The 16,991-nt window shown below is 36.5% G+C and overlaps 1 long non-coding RNA gene across 2 annotated transcripts in view; it reads left to right on the top strand.

The window, feature by feature from the left end:
- The window catches only part of LOC103103201 (uncharacterized), a 34,692-nt gene that overhangs the window by 3,066 nt on the left and 14,635 nt on the right, over window positions 1-16,991 (top strand). Inside the window, exon 1 of one of the 2 annotated variants that reach the window (XR_465940.3) lies at window positions 175-2,617. The exons of the other annotated variant lie outside the window; for it this stretch is intronic. This is a non-coding gene — a long non-coding RNA (uncharacterized LOC103103201). Of the gene's footprint in view, window positions 1-174; window positions 2,618-16,991 lie in introns of those variants that run through there. 2 annotated transcript variants of the gene reach the window in all.

Here is a 16,991-nt window from a genome sequence, read left to right as displayed (position 1 = left end):
TGCTCTCTGGGGGTTTTGTTAGGATAGTAGGAATCAACTTGATGCATTCTGAACTTCCATTTCTGGAAATATTAACTGAATTTGTTTTTCAAAGCAAACCTCAGTATGGAATCTAAAGGGTTAAAAGGGGATATCTCTGCTGTACCCATTCATTCATTTGTATTGGAGCATTTTTAGCTGCAAAAAACATTTTCTAAATAGATCTTTACAGATTCGTCTTTTATGATAAAAATTCTAAAATAATATACAGTTGGATAAATATATATGTATTGTCATTACTTTTTTGATTATTCCCATTTCCCATCAGGAAGAATGATATTATAGTTGGAAACCAGCCCATTTGTAGATAGAAATTATCTAACAAGATAGGTTGGGTTTTAGTCTCTAAATATTTTTGTTTTTTGTTTGTTTATTACGGGCCTACATATAAGTGAAAAGCAATGTAGAGGTTTCATTTTTTGTGGGGGGTTTTTAGGTTAAATGTAAACCAACTGGTTTCTATCAAAAGCTAGAACACTGATATTTTGTACATGTTTCAGTAATACATTTTTCTAATTTAATTACATTTTTTCTTTTTTAAAACCTTTATCTTGTGATAGAATCAATTCTAAGGCAGAAAGTAAGGGCTAGGCATTGGAGTTGAGTAACTTGTCTTGGGTCACATAGCTAGGAAGTGTCTGAGGTCAAATTTGATCCCATCTCCAAGCCTGTTGTCCTATCCACTTCCTACTGCCCCTCAATTTAACATTTTTTTAAATGTCTACTATATGCATAAAACTGTATTAGGCATAGAGGTTATTCAAAGATGAAAAAGAAATAAAAAATCATTTGAGGAGAGGGGAAAAGAGCAAAATATGTAGAAATAAAAAATTAATTGAACAATGGAAATAAATTAAATGTTAAATATAAATACAAAGTTAAATTTTTATATTTTAGAATATTATAATCAATATAAATATTTAATTATATCATATAACAAATATTATCAATAAATACAATGTATAATAATAAAGGACAAGAAGCAAAATTGTGCTGCTGCAGGTATGTGTCACATGCTGCTCTTCACTTGTACACTGAGTTTTATAAGTTATTGATGCTCTTTGACATATCTAACCATTCTTCACAGCTCACAAAAAAAATTTTTTTTCAATCTTAAATCTCCACAGGCTCTATTCTGAATGGGAAAGCCAGAGTAGTAGAGTAGAATAAAAATTCTCCTAACAGCCACACCAGTTGTAATTTGCCATCAACAAGATATAGTCAAACCATGGACTAGGGATCTTCATCTGTGCTCCAACCTATAATAAATGATGATAGTAACAATCTGAAGAAATAGCTTGTTGTACTAGCTAAAAGCCAACCTTAGAAACAGGAAGACTTGGGTTCAAGTACTGTCTTTGACAATATTATGGTCTGATTGGCAAATCCCTGAATTCAGTACCCCAGTGAGTGAGGCAACACTAAAAAATTCTAAACATGAATTGTCAATGACAGGAGTTTACAGACTAGAAGATACCCATACAAATGAAATCGTAGGCCCATAACCAAAAAAAAAAAATCTTCAAAGCTAATCAAAATTCAAGTTTCCAAAATTTAAAATTTCAGAATTATCTATTCATGTGTTTCACAGTTATGTTTCTGACATTTATCTGAAGTTATTTTATTTTTTATGTTTTTTTAAACCCTTACCTTATGCCTTAGGACCAATACTGTATATTTGTGCTAAGGTAAAAGAATTGTAAGGGCTAGGCAATGGGGGTCAAGTGACTTGCCCAGGGTCACATAGGTAGGAAGTGTCTGAGGCCAGATTTGAACCTAGGACTTCTTGTCTCTAGGCCTGGCTCTCAATCCATTGAGCCTTTCAACTGCCCCTGAAGTCATTTTAGATAAGATTTATTACTCTAAAATTATATTTTCTTTCAAACACCGTTTGGTACAATGAAAATGGCATTGGATGGAGCCATAGGACCCCTGCTTTTATCTCTGTGACATTAGACAAGTCACTGAAATCTTTCAAAGGATCAGTTTCTTTATAAATATATAAAGATTGGTCTGAGTGCCTTTCAACACTAAATCCAAGAATTTAATAGCCAAAACTTATCTTCTTGTATGAAACATAAAGATGATTAAACTTGTAATCATTGTAGTGGAGTGCTGGAGCCAGCTTCTACTCCACTCCTGTGGTTTAGGGCTTGTTTTATTATTTTGTTGATTGTCTAGACTCAAATTGATAAATGTTTTCAGAGAGCTAGTTGTTAAACATTTACCAACATATTCCTGGGTATAGGGATCTCCCAGGTGAGAAGTTCCTCTACCCTTCCCTAGGACTTATAGTCAACAATTGCTAAGAGATCTGAGCGATTAGATAACTTGCCCAGGGTCACAGAGCCCATATTTGTCAGAGGTAGTAGGACTTGAATATAGGTCTTCCTGACTTTTAACTATATCACACTATCTTCCTTTGTTTGAAAAAAAAATAATCCACAAATAAGCTCCAAAGAGATGTAATTGGGGGAGGGGAAAGGAGAGCGATCTGGAACATGCCCAGAGCACCTGGGACAGCTTCTCTCCACACGAAGAACCTGGAAAGCTTGTTCTGAGAGAATCATGATGAAAGGTAAGTGACTGGGAAGGGCAGATTGAGAAGCATGCATTGACATTATGTAACTGGTTCCAGTTGGCCAGCCAGGTATTGAAGAAGAAGCTCTTATTTGGTTTCAAAAGGGTGCAAGAAGACCTATCAGTTTCAGTTATGGTCTCTCTGCTTCAGTGCTCCTAGGGGAGTTCTTTAATCTGTGAAGGGAATTGAACCTTGTGAGTTCAAAAGATCTAGAGGGCTTCTCTGACATCTCAATTTTCCAAAATTTGGGTTTGCAGCCAACACAGCATTGACACTTCCAGAGTAATAAAGTGAGTTTGAGCCTCCCTCACCATTTCAAGGTTCCACCATTGGAGTTTGCAGCCAGCATAGATAGCATTAATGCCTCATAAAGAAACCTTTGGGAGTAATCTTTAGGACCCAATCCAGTAGTAGGAAACAAAGGCTCATCCAGCAACCAAGCCAAATCTGGACATGTGCAGAAGAGATTATGTTCTTGAGTTTGAAAGGGGGGAAATGTACATTTCTTCTTGCTAAATCTTTAAAGTAAACTTTTATAAAAGCATTAGTTAAAACCTAAGTGGCTAAGTGAAACTGAGGGTTCTAGACACAGGCTCCCTAACAAGTCAGAGAATGCAACCAGTGGAGGTTCAAGCCAATGACAGGTAAAAGACATTCCACAATTTCTCAGAGTAGCCTAGCACTCTGAGGAGCAGATACAGCCAGCCTGAGAATGTAGGACATTAAAATGGAGCTGGGAAGCCAAGAATTTTGAACTAATGAAGAGATTACCAGAAAAATGTCCCCAGGCCCTTGGGGGAGTTAATTCAAATAACACCCTGGGCCAGAGTTCTCAGTTGCCTAAATTGATTAGAGTGAAAACAAATCCAACTTGTCTTCTATAGATAGCCCCAAAACTACCAAACTAGATCATACTTTGTTTAGTCATGTCCAATACTTCATAACCCCATGTAGGATTTTCTTGGCAAACATATTGGAGTTATTTGCCATTTCTGTCTCCAACTCATTTTACAAGCACAGCTAAATGACTTGCCCAGGGTCATACAGCTAGTAAGACTGGATTTGAACTTGGGTCTTCCTGACTCCAGACCCAATATACTATCCATTGGACCATTTAGCTGCTCTGATCATACTTTTCATCCAAGCTATTTTGCCAGCAACCCTGCTGAGCTTACAGCCTACCTGACAACTTTCCACAGATTTCTTGTTCTTGGCATAGCCTTTAAAAAAGAACTACCCAATTCCTATTATTCTTGGAAAAGGCTTAGAATAGTTGTATGCCCTGTGGATTTTCTCACTATCTTTAAGATTCCCAGGACACTGTCTTCCCTAATGTTCCCATCTGAGTTGTTTTCACCAAAAAGAACTTAAGCTTCTTGAGAGTAAGGATTATCCCTATCTATAAGCATCAAATGGTCTTTACTAGGTATTCTGCTAAGCTCTGGTTCCTCCCATCCCTTCAAGGAGTTCACAATAGTTACATATATAATGATTTGTGGTTTTATGGGTAGAGATAATCCCCAGGCAAGAAAAGTTCCTCTTATCAATTCAATTGTTATTTTTTAGTAAGTTGTCTAGAGTACTGAGAGGTTAGATGACTTGCCCAGAGTCACAGTCAATAAATGTTAGAGGTAGAACTTGAACCCAGATCTTCTTGGTCGACTCTATCCACCACACCATACTCCCTCCCAGCATATATATGTATGATATATATGTCAGGTCATTTTGGATCAGAGGCACACACCCCACTTACCCTAGACAAGGGAGGAAGCGCCCTCATTGGGCTGCTGAACAGAGAGGCAGGTGATGAGAGGTGCATGTGGAGAGGAAGAGGAGAGTGGCCCCAACACTCTGCTCCCCTCCAGCTATGGGCCACACTGTGAGCTCTACTCCACTCAAATCCAGCTCCTCTCCAACCCCACCACCAGAATCAACTTCACCACAGACTCAACAGGGCTCCATCTGCACTGCCCCCTCACCATGTGAGCCAACCCCCACCCCAGACAGGGGAAGGAGGAAGAGTCCCACTGGGCTGCTGGGCAGAGGAGTGGGGGAAGTAAGGAATGTTCTCATAGAGAGGGAGAGGGGAACCGCTCTGCCCAGAGTCCCTCCAGATTTCTAGTAAAGAACTGTGGTGGGAGACTGTAGGCATGCCCACAGAGAGAGCTCTGTGTGTCCTTTTTGGCATGCATGCCATGGGTTCACTATCACTGCACTAAAGGATTGAAAGGCTTCAATATAAAAGTACCATTTGAACTGAATTTTTTTTTAAACCCTTACCTTCTGTCTTGGAGTCAATACTGTGTATTGGCTCTAAGGCAGAAGAGTGGTAAGGGCTAGGCAATGGGGGTTAAGTGACTTGCCCAGGGTCACACAGCTGGGAAGTGTCTAAGGTCAGATTTGAACCTAGGACCTCCCATCTCTAGGCTTGGCTCTCAATCCACTGAGCTACCCAGCTGCCCCCATTGAACTAAATCTTGAAGAAAACTGGGGACTTCCAAATTTTAAGGACCACACACACACACACACACACACACACACACACACACACACCCTGTATAAAGGCATGGCAAAAGAAGCAGAAATACCATGTGTGCAGAACAACATATTGGCTGATATGGTTGGACAGTAGAGGAGGTGGAAAGGGGTAAGAAGATTGAAAAGGATGTATAGAATTTGAAATGCCAACTGAGTTTATATTTGATCACAAAAATGGTAGGGAGCCACTGGAGTTTACTGAGTAGAAGGATAAAAGGACTCTCATCTATCTACCTATGCTTTGGGAAAATCACATTGGTGGTGGAGTGGAAATGAATGAAATAAGGAAAGCCAGGAGACAGGCAAAGTAAATTCAACACTTACAATCCTCCCTGGAGAAGATTATCTCTATTAGGGTGGAGCCTGTGTGGGTAAGGAGAAGAGTAGACATTCAAAAGACCAGTGGACAGATTTTACTTTGTATTTGCATTCCCAGTGCTTATCAAGGCGTCTAACAATGTTTTTTCATTCAAAGATATCTTTTTATAAGTAAGTGGGAAACTTTGTTGGGGGTAGGGGAGGCCCAAATGCCCTGGGGTGTTTATGTCCTTCATGTAGAAACAAAATAACTTATGGGTAAGCTACAACTATGAAAAAAGCAAGTCTTGTTTGGATGGTATTACATATAAAGGTAAAGGAATTAAGGGAAAGAAAATGGTGTAAACAAGTAGTCAAAAGTTCTCCTCTATGAGAAAGAAAAACTTGAGTTGTCTTTTAAGCCAAGTCAGCAAATACAATTAAGATTTTACTCTGAGGGGCAGCTGAGGGTCTCAGTTGGATTAAGAGCCAGTCCTAGAGACTAGATTCAAATTTAGCTTCATTTCCTACTAGTGTGACCCTGGGTGAGTCACTTGCCCCCCACCCCCATCACCTAGCCCTTACAACTCTTCTGCCTTGGAACCAATACACAGTATTGATTCTAAGCCAGAAAGCAAGAGTTTTAAAAAAAAAAAAAAACTTTGTACTATGTTTTGGGTGTACCCCAGAAAGGCAAAAACAGTCCCTGTCCTGAAGAAATTCACATTCTAATGGAGATAGAAAGTACTCACTGAGGGGAGGAGAGCAAAAAAGACTTCCCATTGAAGTAAGCAGTTTTGTTAACAGGAGACTGAAAAAGTCTGAAGGTGTCAATGAAAAGAGAGCATTCAGGAGAAGCCTAAATGTTACGAAAGACCTTCCCTCAGTTTCCAGAAGAATCCAGTGAATGGCTTAGCTTTGGATGAGCAGATAAAATTAGAGAGGGCAACAGACAAATAGAGAAGGAATAGTCATAAGAAATTACTAACATGCATAAAGAAGATAGCATATTTTAGAGGAGTGTTAATAAATAAGAAAATCCCAAATCTAGCACTTACTCTTTGTAAGACCCAAGATAAGGTATAAGATCATAGATGTTGAGCTGGAAGGGATCTCTGAGGTCATCTAGTCCAACCACAATATTTTACCAATGAGGAAACTGAAAGATATATACTCTCCAACATTAGTAAGCAGCACGGCCGACATATGACCCTAAGTCCACTGATTCTAGATCTAGAAATTCCTGAACTTGTTTTCATGTTGGTAAATTGGTCTACACACACACCATCACTTCATGTGATATATTTTACCCCATTTTACTTCTCTTTTCCCATTTCTCTTAGTACTATCCTCTTTTTCACCCCTAGTTTTATTTTTTGACATATCCTAAATAGCTTTCTACCACACCATCTATGTAAATTTCTTCTACCTACTATGATAATGATAATTTTTAAGAGTTATAGATATCATAATTTAATATAGGAATATAAGCCATTTGACCTTATTGAAGCCCTTAATTTTTTTCTTTTTCTTATTTAACTGTTAATGCTTCTCTTGGATTTTATATTTGGACCTCAAACTTTCTGTTTAAGTCTGGTCTTTTCTTCCAGATATTTGGAAATCTTTTATTTTTACTAAATGTCATGTTTGTAAATTGGGAATAATAATTCTCTCTACCTATCTACATGAGACAAGTGCTATTGTAAAAGGGAATTCTTCATTCTCTTTTGAGTTTACACTTGTGGAAGGGAATCCTTTATTCTCTTTGCCTAGTTGGAGCTAACACTTTGCTTAACAATAACTTAAGTACCTCACTAGATTGTGAAGACAGGATTAACTCTCCTTTGTCTACCTTTTGATTGAATCAACACAAACTTGAACTAGATGGAGGAGCTCACTTAGTGAATTCACACCTTACTTAGTGCTAAGTGAGAAGCCAGCAAGATACTTGGAAGAACTCCACCTCTTTTTAAAACCCTGAAACTTGTTCTTTTAAGAATTCACATCCTCAGAAACTCAATCACTCAGTAACTTGTAAGAGTTCACACCCTCAGAAACTGTGAACCCCCTGGGCAATGCTAGACAATTTTAGAAACTATGATTGGCCCCTGTGAAGAGGGGCAGAGACAAGGAGTCAACATAAAAGCAAGCCCTCAACTGGGTCTGGGGAGATGGTCTTGGAGAAGATTGTCTGAAGAAATTGTCTTCTGAAGATAGTCTTCTAACTGGGAGAGTCTTCAAGGGAGCTTGCTGGAGACTACAGCTTTGATCGTGGGCTTGGAACTCAGCTTCAACTTAGACCCTGACTCCTAGACTACTTTGTTGGGTGAGTGAAGTAGCTACCATCTTGGAGGAGGCCGTCTCAACCAGCCTTCCTGGTTGAGAGCTTTTAGATGCTATCTCCATCACATTTCTCTTCTTTATTATTCCCTCTCTATTTATAAATAAAATTTCTGACTCAAGATATAATAAATATTGGCAACCACATAATTTCATAAAATTATTGTCCAACCATTAAATTTAACCCTTACATATAGAAATGTGAGTTTTTAGGGTATTAGAACCAGTCTAGGTCCTAAAGATTACTCCCAAAGGTTTCTCTTTGAGGCATCATGCTATGCTGACTGCAGACTTACTAGCAGGGACTTCCATGGCTTTATCAGGCATTAATAAATACTGCGTGACAGAGAAAGGAACATTAAATTTAGATTTGGAATGAAGAAAGTTCAGATTCTGCTTCACATTTATTAAAGGTGTAATTATCGGAACTGTTTTTGTTTGTTTGTTTTGGTAAATGGGGATGATAATAGGTATTTTCTCAAATGTGATAATGCTAAAAAAAAAATGGTAGGATACATGGATTTGCAGCCAAAGAGGCTCCAAAGCTAAATATGTTCTGGGACTAAACTGAGACAGTAGGGGGAGAAAGAGGCAAACCACAGTATTCCAGTTCTTCATTCAAGGTGTGTCAATTACAAAATCACTAACATCACCACTGGAACACTCATGCCATTAACTCTCCTAGGAAGCAAGGATAGCATAGTCTTTGATCCCAAGGAGTTTACATGATAACCTAGAGACCATAAATCAAATTTTCAAAAGTGGTAGGAGGAAGGAAAAAGAGTAGTTAAGGGCTAAGAAGCTGGTGTAGAACAAAACAGGAGAGTGGAACAAGGAAACAGGAGAGGAGCAGCTTGCCAAATCCAATGAACTTTTCTCAGTCTTCATTCTTTTTTACCTCTCTGCAGCCTTTGATATTATTGATCATTGTCTCCCTTTTAATACTCTCTCCTCTCTATGTTTTTGTGATACTACTCTCTTCCTGGTTCTCCTCCTACCTGTATGGTCCTTCTCAGTTCCCTTTTCAGGATCCTCCTCCAGATTACCCCCCTCCCCCTTATCCTTAGTTATCCCATGGGGCCCTGTCCTGGGCCCTTTTTTTCTCCCTCTATGCTACCCAGCTTCCATGGATTTAATTACTTACTCTCTGCTGATTCTCAAATCTACCTATCCTCCTTAACTATTCTGCTGATCTCCAGTCTCCCATCTCCCACTGCCTGTTACACATATTGAACAGGAAATCCAGTAGTCATTTTAAAGTCCACATGTCCAAAACCAAACATTAACTTTCTCTCTAAACCCTCTTAACCTCCTCCTACCTTCCCTTTTACTGTAGAGGGTAATACCATCATACCAGACTCTCAGACCTTTTGATTTCACCTTTACAATATCTCTCCAATACTCCCCCTTATCTCCTCTGCCACTGCCACTACCATAGAGTAGGGCCTTATTACCCCACACCAGGATTGTTGCAAAATCTCTCCCTACTCCAATTCAACTTTCATTCAATCATCAAAATTATTTTCCTAACATACAAGTCCAACTATATATAACAACCCTACCCAGTACAGTTCCTATTGCCTGTAGGATCAAATACCAAATCCCCTATTTGGCATTCAAAGCCCTTCATAACCCAGCTCCTTCCTACCTTTCCAATCTTCTTTTACACCTTACTCCTTGGTATAAACTCTTGAGTCTACACTGACCTCCTAGCTGTTTCTGGAACAAGACAGTCCACTTCTCAGCTCTGGGCATTCTCTCTGGTTACTCTCCATACCTGGAATGCTCTCCCTCTTTCATTTTAACTTCTGACCTCCCTGGCTTCCTTTAACTCTCAACTAAAATCCCAGCTTCTTCAGGAAAGCTTCCAAAACCCTCTTAATTCCAAGGCTTTTATTTAATTCCAATGCCAATTATTTTCTATTTATCTTGTAAATGATTTGTTTGTACATGTTTGTATGTTGTAACCACCCCATTAGATTGTAAGTTTCTCAAGAGAAGGGACTGTTCTACCTCTTTTATTTTTATTCTTCAAAACTTAGCACAGTGCTTAGAACATAGCAGCAATTAATAAATATCAATTGAGATAAGGGATACAAAACCACCAAGTAAAAGGTTTCCAAAACCAGGCCAGGAAGTTTAAACATGAAACAGAAAACAGTGCCATTAGGAATAGCTTAATAAATTACAGTAGATGAATGTAATTAATGGGATATCATTATGCCTTAATAATGATGAAAAAGATGGTCTCAGAGAAAAGTGGGAACATTTATATAACCTGATTCAGAGTGAAGTGGGCAGAAACAGGAGGAAAATGTATGCAATCTTGAGAAAAACTAAGACTTTAAAATTCTGATTTAATAAAAGAAATTGAAAAAAGCCATAAATGAGCTCCCTAAGAAAAAAATCTCTGAGAACAGATGGATTCACAAGTAAATCCTACCAAATATTTAAAAAATAATTCCACTACTATATGAACTATTTGGAAAAATAGGTAAAGAAGGAATCCTGCCAAATTTCTTTTATGACTCAAATATGGTGCTGATGCTTAAACCAGGAAGAGCAAAAACAGGAAGAAAACTACAGACCAATTTCCCTAATGAATATTGATGAAAAAATTTTAATAAAATATTAGCAAGGAGAGGGCAGCTGGATGGTTTAGTGGATTGAGAGCCAGGTTTAGAGATGGGAGGTCCTGGGTTCAAATCTGGACTCAGACATGATTTAGCTATGTGACCCTGGGCAAGTCACTTAACTCCCATTGCCTAGCCCTTACCACTCTTCTACCTTAGAACCAATACACAGTGTTGATTCCAAGACAGAAGGTAAGGATTTTTAAACAAAAAAAAATATTAACAAGGAGATTACAGCAATATATCACAAAGATCATGCACTATAACCAAGTGGGATTTATACCAAGAATGCAGGACTGGTTCAATATTAGGAAAACTGTGAGCATAATTAGTCATACCAATAACAAAATTTATATAACTATCTCAATACATGCAGGAAAAGTTTTTTGACAAAATATAATACTCATTCCTACCAAAAAACACTATAAAGCAAAGGAATAAATGGAGCTTTCCCTAAAATGAAAACTAGTATTTACCTAAGCCATAGGTAAGCATTATTTGTAATGGGAATAAGCTAGAAACCTTCCTAGTAAGATTAGGGTAAAATATGATTATCCATTATCACCACTATTATTAAATATTGTACTAGAAATATTAGTTACAGCAATGAGAAGAAAAAGAAATTGAAGGAATAAGAGGCAATGAGGAAACAAAACTATCACTCTTTGTGATGGAATAATCCTAAAGAATCAACTGAAAAACTAGTTGAAATAATTAACTTTAGCAAAGTTACAGAATAGAAAATGAATCCCCATAAGTCATCAGGATTTCTATGTATTGCCAACAAAGTCCAACAGCAAGAAATAGAAAGAAATTCCATTTAAGCTGACTAGAGACAATATAAAATACTTGAGAGTCTATCTGCCAAAACAAACCCAGGAACTATATGAACACATTGGCAAAACACTTTCACACAAACAAAATCAGATCTAGCACATGGTGTTAAGGGTAAAATCTAAAATTCACAAAAGAGAAATGTTAATTGTTCATGAGCAATCTTGAGCCAATATAATAAAAACAACATGTTCCCAGTAATTTTACAACATTGACTTTTGATGTTTGTGTGTGTGGTTGTTCTTTGTAATGTAAGTTTACATTGTTGTACTTACTGTATATATTGTTTTCTTGACACTCTGCTTATTTCATTGCGTCAATTCATGTGAATCTTTCCATGATCATATATGTCACATTAATCCTTTTTTTTTTTTACTCTGACCTTCTGTCTTAGAGCAAATACTAGGTATTAGTTCCAAGGCAGAAGAGTGGTAAGAGCTAGGAAATGGAGATTAAGTAACTTGCAAAGGATCATGCACCTAGGAAGTGTCTGAAGCTAGATTTGGACCCAGAACTTTCTGCCTCTTGGCCTGGTTCTCTATTCACTGAGCCACAGAACTGGCCCCACGTTCACCCTTCTTAAAGCATTGTAATATTCCATTATATTCATGTGCCACAATTTGTTTAGCCATTCCCCAATCAGTAGGCATTTCTTTTCTTTTCATTTTTTTTGTAATTACAAAGAATGTTATATAAATATTTTGGCATATATAAAGACTTTCCTCTTATTAATGACCTCCTTAAAGCACAAGTCCAGGAATGGAATCTTTGGATCAAAGGATATGGACATTTTAGTTATTTTATTTGGAAGATTCCAAATAACTTTCCAAAATGGTTGTACCAATTCCTAGCACCACCAGCGAAACAACAGCGTGTCTATCCTACTCCAAACTCTCCAACTTTGACTATTGCCATGTACTGTAATCTTTGCCAATTTGCAGAATATGAGGTGAAATCTCAAGACTGTTTTGATTTTTATTTATCTAATTATTAGTGATTTGGAGCATTCTTTCATATGGTTGTTAATACTTTACAAGCTCTTTTAAGAATTGTTTGTTCATATCCTTTTACCACTGTAAATCTTAAAAACTACTCAGACTCTACCTTGGAACATTTGGTTAAGACTATTCCCCATTTAAACAATGGAGGTACTTGATCAGGAATGTATTGGGAATTTAACATTACTCCACCCATACTTAGGCATACCTTAGGGGAAGATAAAGTTGTAAAACTCCTTACTGAACAATGAAAAAGTCCTAACTCATACTTATAGTGAGGCCAAAACCTTAAGCTAGGTGGTCTATTTTTAGATCTAATACAAAAGGGTGCTAAGAACCTATAAAGGTTAAATTAATCACTAAAAGGTCAAGCAACTTACAAAGGGCAAGCTTAGCAAGAGGTGTGATGTTTTAGTCTACTCAGAGAAGGTGATAACAAAAGAAGATGTGAATTAAGAATGGTCAGTCCTGTGGAAAGCATCTACTATGATTGGTAGATGTGAAAATTTAGGGGAGGTGACATAGGAGAAAATTCTCTTTAAAAGGAGGTCAGGAGCTCGGAGCTGGGCCTCTGAACTTAGTTGAGTTTGGAAGCTGAATTGGAGGGTCTCTCTGAACACTAGAGCTTCCTTGGACAAAATCTTGTGGTGAGTGGATAAAAGACCGACTTAGTTTTCTCTCTTAAAGAGAAAGGCCTAGGCCATTTGGCCTAGGCCCTAGCCTTTTCCTACTATTTCCTCTTACTCTGTCTCCCTCCCTTCCTTTAATTCCTTCATTTGTATTAATTAAAATCTCCATAAAACCCAGCTGACTTGGGTATTTTTCATATTTGGGAATTTTTCCCATGGTAACCACTTATTTTTGATAAAAATCAAGACACAAAAATTATCTTTACAGTTTTGGCATTTCAGAGTCTTGAAAACCACATTTTCGTGGTCACACCACTTATCTATTAGGGAATTGCTATTTGTCTCACATAGCTGTTAATTATTTATATATTTTAGATATCTAATCCTTTTCAGAGAATTTGACAAAAAGAGTTTTTCCCTTCAAACCTTCTTATCAGGTTCATTAATTTTGCCAGTGCAGAATAAAATCAATTATAGAATGGAATCAAATATGTATTTATTTTATATCATATAACTTCTTGAAATTCTTAATTATTTCAACTTTTTTATTTTTTTCTTTATTTTATTCTAATAACAAATTTCCAAAGTTATATGATTCATGTTGTCTCTCTTCCTTCTTCCCTACCCCCTCTCAGAGTTGACAAACAATTCAGTCTGGGCTGTACATGTATATCAATATCAAGCAAAACATTTCCATATTATTAATTTTTGTACATAAATAATCTTATAAAATCAAAATCCCAAATCATATGTCCAAGTAATTAAGCGGTAGATAAATCATATGTTTTCATCTGCATTTCTACTCCAACAATTCTTTCTCTAGAAGTAGAGAGCATTCTTTTCCATAAGTCTCTCAGAATTGTCCTGGATCATTGTATTGCTGTTAGTAGCAAAATCTGTCACATTTGATCATTCCACAATGTTGCAATTACTGTGTATAATATTCTCCCCATTCTGCTCATTTCACTTTGCCTTAGATCATGTAGGTCTTTCCAGTTCTTTTCAAAATCATCCTGTTCATCATTCCTTATAGCACAATAGTATTCCATCACCATCATATACTGCATTTTGTTCAGCCATTCCCCAATTGAGGGACATCCCTTTAGTTTCCAGTTCTTTGCCACTACAAAAAGCATCTATAAATATTTTTGTACAAAGAGGTCCTTTCCCATTTTTTTATCATTGGGATACAGACCTAGTAGTGGTTTTGCTGGATCAAAAAGTATGGATTCTTTTAGATCCCTTTGTGCATAATTCCAAATTGCCCTCCAAAAGGGTTGAATCCATTCACAATTCTTCCAGCAGTGCATTAGTATTCCAATTTTGCCACATTCCGTCCAACATTTATTCTCTTCCTTTACTGTCATATTGGCCAATCTGAGAGGTGTAAAAGTGGTACCTCAGAGTTGTTTTAATTTGCATGCCTTTAATCAAGAGGGATTTAGAACATTTTTTCATATGATAATTGATAGCTTTGATTTCTTCATCTGAAAACTGCCTATTCACATCCTTTGACCACTTATCAAATGGGAAATGACTTGGATTCTTATAAATTTGACTTAGTTCCTTATATATTTGAGAAATTAGACCTTTATCAGAGAAATTTGTTATAAATTTTCCCCCCAGTTTGTTGCTTCCCTTTTAATCTTGATTGCATTGGTTTTATTTCTACAAAACCTTTTTAATTTAATATAATCAAAATTATTCATTTTATATTTTGTAATATTCTATTTATTATTTGGTCATAAATTTTTCCTTTCTCCATAAATCTGACAGGTGAACTCTACATTCCCCTTATTGACTTATAAGCATCACTCTTTATGTTTAAATCATATCAACTGTTTAACTAATGAATTATTTAAAGTTAATTAAAACCTAGTTTTGTTTTTTATTTTACTCTAGAGTTCTCTAGGTAAACCATATTATCCTCTGCAAAAAGTGAGTTTTGTCCTTTCATTACCTATGCTTATTCTTCACTTCAGTTTTTCATCTTGTTGCTACATCTAGTGTTCCTGTACATTATTGAATAATGTTGATAATTGACATCCTTACTTTCCCCTTGATTTATTAGAAAGGCTTATAGTTTCTCCCTACAACAAATAATGCTTGTTTATTGGTTTAAAAATGAATACTATGGGGCAGCTAGGTGGGTCAGTGGATTGAGAGCCAGGCCCAGAAGATGGAAGGTCCTAGGTTCAAATATGGCCTCAGACACTATTTAGCTCTGTGACCCTGGGCAAGTCACGTAACCCCCATTACCTAGTCCTTAGTTATAATTGTACAAAAAGACCCATTGATTCCTATGCTTTCTAGTATTTTGAGTTGGGATGTGCATTATATTTGTTAGAAGCCTTTAAAATATCTAATAATATGATTTTTGTTGTTTTTTGTTATTCATATTTTCAAATATATAATTTCTCTAATATTGAATGAGCCCTGAATTCTGGGAATAAATCAAACCTGGGCATAGTATATGATCTTTGGGATATGTTTTCCTAATTTCCTTGAAAGTACTGTATTTTAAAATATTGCATCAATATTCATTAAGGAAATTCTAAATTTTTTTTCTCTGTTTTTGTTCTCCCTGGTTTAAGTAACAAAGATATATTTGTGTCATAAAAGGAATTTGGTAGGACTCCATCTTTACCTAATTTTTCAAGTAGTTTATTGGAATTAATTGATCTTTAAATATTTGGTAGAATTTGTTACCGGTGCTGAGGTTATTTATTGTTGTGGGGGGAGGTCATTTATGGCTTGTTCAATTTCTTTTTAAAGATAGAGCTATTTACATTTTCTATTATCTCATCAGTTAATCTGAATAATTCACATTTTCCTAAATATTCTTGCATTTCATTTAGATCATCCATTTTCTTGGCAAATTATTATTTGTGGGGCAGCTAGGTAGCACAATGTATAGAGAGCCAGGCCTGGAGATAGGAGGTTGTGGGTTCAAATTTGACCTCAGTCACTTTTTAACTATGTGGTCCCATAGTTAATTAACCCCAGTTGCCTAGCCCTTGCCACTCTTCTGCTTAGAATTCATACTAAGACAGAAGGTAAGGGTTTCAAAAAATAAAAATGAAATAAAACTTATTTGTTGAGTATTACTTATCCATTCAACCAGCATTTATTAAGTACCTTATATATGTAAGACATTGGAAATACAAAGATAAAAAATAAAATATCCTCTGCCTTCAAGGAGCTTACTGGAAATTGTAAGAATTAAATTTTAATGGTTTGACTAAAATATATGAAGATTATAAATAATAATTGTGGTTGCCAATTCAAAGTATTATTGCTCAAAGTTGAGATGATGACACAAGCTGAAGGTGATTCCTGAGGCTGACTTTCTTTCTTGACTGGACCTTCTTTCTTAAGCTGACTTCCTTCTTGAAGTCCATCCAATTCCTTCTTGAAGCCAACATTCAGGGCCTTTTATAGTGGCTCCTTGTCCCTTCCCCTTTTCACAAGGGCCAATCACAGTTTCCAAATTGTCTAGCATTGCCCAGGTGGGATTCACACCTCTCATCCTCTGAATGTGTCAACTCTTATCAAAGGCCTCTGAAGGTCAATTTCTTATCAAAAGGTTCACAGTTTCCTGGTTGATTGAATTTCTAAGGGTGTGATGCTCTAAGTGGTTTGCAGCTCCTCTACCTAGTTCAAGCTTTTGTTGATTCAATCAAAAGTGTTAGCTGGAAATTGGCAAAGGGAAGAAAGGATTCCCTTTCACTAGTGTGCACTCAGAATAGGCAAAGGGAACAAAGAATTCCCTTTTCACAAGATGAAACCTTCCTTGTACTTAAAACCCCATTACTTCCTATTTCAACAAAATATTTCAGGGAACTTTGGGACTAGAACTATTCCTGAGTGTACAACTATACTGACAGTGGCTTCTCTTATTGCTCAGAAATAATATTTTTCCAAACAAGTGGTAATCTTTGCATTAGGGGCCAACATTTCCTAAACTAGAATAGTTTCTTTAAAATTTTACTTAAAAAAAAAAGCAAACAGAAAAACACCACTTTCTTATACTCTTGAAAACTGAAGTTTACTTTTGCTAAAACAACACATAAAACTACTTTTCCTTCAGGACAAACAGTTT

This window comes from Monodelphis domestica, chromosome 3 (assembly GCF_027887165.1).
Source record: "Monodelphis domestica isolate mMonDom1 chromosome 3, mMonDom1.pri, whole genome shotgun sequence".
NCBI classification, from domain to species: Eukaryota; Metazoa; Chordata; class Mammalia; order Didelphimorphia; family Didelphidae; genus Monodelphis; species Monodelphis domestica.
Note: the sequence above shows the minus strand (reverse complement) of the source record. Positions and strands in the feature narration are given on the sequence as shown.